At 40.1% G+C, this 5851-nt stretch overlaps 1 non-coding gene across 1 annotated transcript; it reads left to right on the top strand.

The window, feature by feature from the left end:
• The first annotated feature begins 562 nt into the window (after positions 1-562).
• LOC113564695 lies at positions 563-4704 on the top strand. The gene has a single exon (XR_003408247.1). It is a non-coding gene; the product is annotated as a large subunit ribosomal RNA (ribosomal RNA).
• The last annotated feature ends 1147 nt before the right edge of the window (positions 4705-5851 follow it).

The raw sequence follows: 5851 nt of genomic DNA, 5'->3' as shown, positions 1-5851 counted from the left end.
CTGCGGAAGGATCATTATTGTATAAAATCCTTACCGTTAATAAAAATTTGTTATAATACAAATACATTTTAAATTTACCAAAATTACCAAATTACAAAAGCAAAGCGCATGATATGATATGATTATAGAACAAAACGATTCGATTGAATCAAAATACAAAAATATATATATAAATAAATATTAAAATAAATGTTAAAATCAAAATAAAATGAAGATGGGTTTTTATTTATATGAGGCTTTGGCAAACTCATAAGATTTTAACATTACAAAATGCTGTGTAATGGCGGGCAAACCAAAAAAAATATTATATATATGTGGCTTTAAAATGTAAAAATAAAACTTAGAGTATTGGAGATCGAAGATATCAAATTCGAAAATGGAAATCGAATTATAACTTTAAAATCTATAATTGTCTCTTATTAATGATTCGGAAATAGAAAAAACTTGGTTATGTTATTATTCTTCGTTGGTTCGTTTAATGGAAAACACTTTGCTACAAGAAATAATGGAAATTTTATAACGAATTTAATAAAATGTTTTTATCATTATATATAAAGAATTAATGGCAAGAAAAAGTTATATACAACCTCAACTCATATGGGAGCATATTAATTAGGGGAGGAAAAGAAACTAACAAGGATTTTCTTAGTAGCGGCGAGCGAAAAGAAAACAGTTTAGCACTAAGTCACTTTGTCTATATGGCAAATGTGAGATGCAGTGTATGGAGCGTCAATATTCTAGTATGAGAAATTAACGATTTAATTAACGTATAAAGTTAATGATTCTAGATGATATTTCCAAAGAGTCGTGTTGCTTGAAAGTGCAGCACTAAGTGGGTGGTAAACTCCATCTAAAACTAAATATAGCCATGAGACCGATAGTAAAGAAGTACCGTGAGGGAAAGTTGAAGAGAACTCTGAATAGATAGTTAAACAGTACGTGAAACTGCTTAGAGGTTAAGCCCGATGAACCTGAATACGATGAATATATGATGAATATGGAAAATTCATCAATAAAATTGTAATATTTAAATATATTATGAGGATAGTGTGCATTTTTTCCATATAAGGACACTGTAATCTATTAGCATATACCAAATGATTAGCATTGATTTTTGTGTTTATTATATGCACTTGTATGATTAACAATGCGAAAGATTCAGGATACATTCGGGACCCGTCTTGAAACTCGGACCAAGGAGTCTAACATATGTGCAAGTTATTAGGATATAAACCTAATAGCGTAATTAATGGGATTAGTTTTCTAACTATTTATAGCTAATTAACACAATCCCGGGGCGTTCTATATAGTTATGTATAATGTATATTTATATTATTTATGCCTCTAACTGGAACGTACCTTGAGCATATATGCTGTGACCCGAAAGATGGTGAACTATACTTGATCAGGTTGAAGTCACGGGAAACCCTGATGGAAGACCGAGACAGTTCTGACGTGCAAATCGATTGTCAGAATTGAGTATAGGGGCGAAAGACCAATCGAACCATCTAGTAGCTGGTTCCTTCCGAAGTTTTCCTCAGGATAGCTGGTGCATTTTAATATTATATAAAATAATCTTATCTGGTAAAGCGAATGATTAGAGGCCTTAGGGTCGAAACGATCTTAACCTATTCTCAAACTTTAAATGGGTAAGAACCTTAACTTTCTTGATATAAAGTTCAAGGTTATGATATAATGTGCCCAGTGGGCCACTTTTGGTAAGCAGAACTGGCGCTGTGGGATGAACCAAACGTAATGTTACGGTGCCCAAATTAACAACTCATGCAGATACCATGAAAGGCGTTGGTTGCTTAAAACAGCAGGACGGTGATCATGGAAGTCGAAATCCGCTAAGGAGTGTGTAACAAATCACCTGCCGAAGCAACTAGCCCTTAAAATGGTTGGCGCTTAAGTTGTATACCTATACATTACCGCTAAATTAGATGATTTATATTACTTGTGATATAAATTTTGAAACTTTAGTGAGTAGGAAGGTACAATGGTAGGCGTATAAGTGTTTGGCGTAAGCCTGCATGGAGCTGCCATTGGTACAGATCTTGGTGGTAGTAGCAAATAATCGAATGAGACCTTGGAGGACTGAAGTGGAGAAGGGTAAAACAAAAATGGCAAATTATATAAACAAAGCGAAAATAATACACTTGAATAATTTTGAACGAAAGGGAATATGGTTCCAATTCCGTAACCTGTTGAGTATCCGTTTGTTATTAAATATGGGCCTCGTGCTCATCCTGGCAACAGGAACGACCATAAAGAAGCCGTCGAGAGATATCGGAAGAGTTTTCTTTTCTGTTTTATAGCCGTACTACCATGGAAGTCTTTCGCAGAGAGATATGGAAGATGGGCTAGAAGAGCATGACATATACTGTTGTGTCGATATTTTCTCCTCGGACCTTGAAAATTTATGGTGGGGACACGCAAACTTCTCAACAGGCCGTACCAATATCCGCAGCTGGTCTCCAAGGTGAAGAGTCTATGTCGATAGAATAAAGTAGGTAAGGGAAGTCGGCAAATTAGTTACTTCTTCCCCGGATAGTTTAGTTACGTAGCCAATTGTGGAGCTTTCTTGCTAAAATTTGTAAGAATACTATTAGGGTTAAACCAATTAGTTCTTATTAATTATAACGATTATCAATTAACAATCAATTCGGAACTGGCACGGACTCCGACTGTCTAATTAAAACAAAGCATTGTGATGGCATTGTGATAGCGGGTGTTGACACAATATGATTTCTGCCCTGAATGTCAAAGTGAAGAAATTCAAGTAAGCGCGGGTCAACGGCTGGAGTAACTATGACTCTCTTAAGGTAGCCAAATGCCTCGTCATCTAATTAGTGACGCGCATGAATGGATTAACGAGATTCCTACTGTCCCTATCTACTTACTGTAAGTGGTGGACGTGTTTTCTACGAGCTCCCATTAATACGGGTATTTTTGGTGTAAATCCGCGTTATGACACCGCCGCACAGGTAGCTGCGAGGAGGCGAATGTCCTCCTGCCATAGACTGATCCTGCTTGGATGTCTATCGGTATGCTGAACAGTGTCCACCGCGGCACTGCAGGTTCTTGCTGGAGCCCCCCCCCCCCCCCCCCCCGCTTGACTTGGCCGCTAAGAAATTAGCGGTCAAATACAAGTTGAAGCGTGGATACCCGCTCCCGGACGTCAACCTTGTCTATCGGGATCCAAATTTTGGTTTCTCGATGATGGCTTGTCGTAGGAGGCGACTAATGCGGCAATAGGTCACTCCGCCCGTGCTTGTCGGCTAGGTAGATCTCGCTCCTCAGCAAGGGGGAGTGCTTGCCCGGCAAGCAAGCACTCGAATTGCTACCGGGGTGGTTGCTATGTACTATGGCTTCCAGACCGGGACGTTTTGTCTAGCGTATCTGGATACATGCATCATATGCTCACTTGTGGGTGTATAGGGTGCCGTGGTTGTAATCCCTTCCCACGTAAAACAAGTTCGGAGGGATCCAATTCATACACTGTCCCTATCTACTATCTAGCGAAACCACAGCCAAGGGAACGGGCTTGGAATAATTAGCGGGGAAAGAAGACCCTTTTGAGCTTGACTCTAATCTGGTAGTGTAAGGAGACATAAGAGGTGTAGAATAAGTGGGAGATATTAGACCTCGGTTTGGTATCGTCAATGAAACACCACTACTCTTATTTTTTCCTTACTTACTTGATTAAATGGAATATCATTTCCTAGCCATTATACGGATATATTTATTATATCTTATGGTATTGGCTTTTGATGCATGCTTCTTGATCAAAGTATCACGAGTTTGTTATATAATCGCAAACAAATTCTTTAATAAAACGATGCATTTATGCATTTTTGATTTGAAAATTTGGTATAACTCTAATTACTCAGGTATGATCCAATTCAAGGACATTGCCAGGTAGGGAGTTTGACTGGGGCGGTACATCTCTCAAATAATAACGGAGGTGTCCCAAGGCCAGCTCAGTGCGGACAGAAACCACACATAGAGCAAAAGGGCAAATTCTGACTTGATCTCGGTGTTTAGTACACACAGGGACAGCAAAAGCTCGGCCTATCGATCTTTTTGGCTTAAAAAGTTTTTAGCAAGAGGTGTCAGAAAAGTTACCATAGGGATAACTGGCTTGTGATCATTGTGAAGCAAAATTCCCCAAGCGTTGGATTGTTCACCCATGCAAGGGAACGTGAGCTGGGTTTAGACCGTCGTGAGACAGGTTAGTTTTACCCTACTAATGACAAAACGTTGTTGCGACAGCATTCCTGCGTAGTACGAGAGGAACCGCAGGTACGGACCAATGGCACAATACTTGTTCGAGCGAACAGTGGTACGACGCTACGTCCTTTGGATTATGCCTGAACGCCTCTAAGGTCGTATCTGTGCTGGACTGCAATGATAAATAAGGGGCAATTTGCATTGTATGGCTTCTAAACCATTTAAAGTTTATAATTTACTTTATAAACGGCAATGGATGTGATGCCAATGTAATTTGTAACATAGTAAATTGGGAGGATCTTCGATCACCTGATGCCGCGCTAGTTACATATAAAAGCATTATTTAGTACAATGACAAAGCCTAGAATCAATTGTAAACGAATTGCTTTTGTAACAGGCAAGGTGTTGTAAGTGGTTGAGCAGCTGCCATACTGCGACCCACTGAAGCTTATCCTTTGCTTGATGATTCGATATAAAATATATAAGTACTCATCATGTACTTATAATGGGAAGCAGCATCCCATCCCACGGCGCCCAGAGTAGCCAAATGCCTCGTCATCAATTTGGTGACGCATATGATATTGTCCCTATCATATTAAAGAAATAAAGAACTTAAAGAAATCAAGTCAATTTGCCAAGACGCATATGATAATGTCCCTATCATATTATAGAACTAAAGAACGTAAAGAAATCAAGTTGCCAAATGCTTTGTCATCAATTTAGCCATTGTCAGTTTTTTGACAACTCTCGTCGAGGGCTGACGTATAAAGTGTTTATTTTCCGAGTGATTTTCGCTGTGAAAAAGTTAACCTGAAATCTTTAAAAATGTACAGACAGTTGGGCCAATTCCTGGAGTGCGTGTGATACACGAACGGAAGTTCATGCAACGTGTCCTTTGGCTGCAGATGGTATTTAACTTATTTGCAAAAGTGCACGTAGCTAGCAAATCAGCTGACTGGTGTCACCAGTCGTCGCCTACTCAGCTGGTGGAACAGCTGTTCCAGTGGTGTGTGTACTGGCTAAACCGAGTCCTATAACCACAACCAGTTTCGACATAGGTGGGGCCTTTACCCCCATATAGTTAAAAATTACTCCGCCAGAGGGCGCCAATCAGTCGCATAAAGCGCCAGCAGGTGGCGCTTTTTGCTCCCCCCTTCTGCGCCTGACAATTACACACACACTCATACAGAAAAGGCAAAAATATTAAAGACAAGTGCTACTGCACGCAGTTCCCATTGGCAAAAACGCTATAGAAGTGGATAATGTGGCTTTGCCCACTTCTAAGAAAAATGGTTGGCAAACGCTGGTGCCTAAGAAGAATGCAGGCAAGCGCAAGGAGCCACCTATCGTAGCCACGACTGTAAACCCTAAAGTTCCCAAGGTACTAAAACACATAAAGAAGACGTCGGCCACTGGCAGCTCCAGCTCCAGTGAAAGTGAATCTGACAATGAATCCGAGGAACCAGGTGAGGTACGACAGTTCGCCGTGCCCCAAAAGAAAAAGACAGCTAAGCTGGCCAAAGTCAATGAGGTCAGCGATGCTGAGGAGCTGCTGTCAAACACCAACGGATTCGCTCCACTGCCTATCGAAGAGAACGTTGTTACCAAGGAACCACCT

Source organism: Drosophila erecta, unplaced genomic scaffold, assembly GCF_003286155.1.
Source record: "Drosophila erecta strain 14021-0224.00,06,07 unplaced genomic scaffold, DereRS2 tig00000329-arrow-arrow-pilon, whole genome shotgun sequence".
Taxonomy (NCBI): Eukaryota; Metazoa; Arthropoda; class Insecta; order Diptera; family Drosophilidae; genus Drosophila; species Drosophila erecta.
Note: the sequence above shows the minus strand (reverse complement) of the source record. Positions and strands in the feature narration are given on the sequence as shown.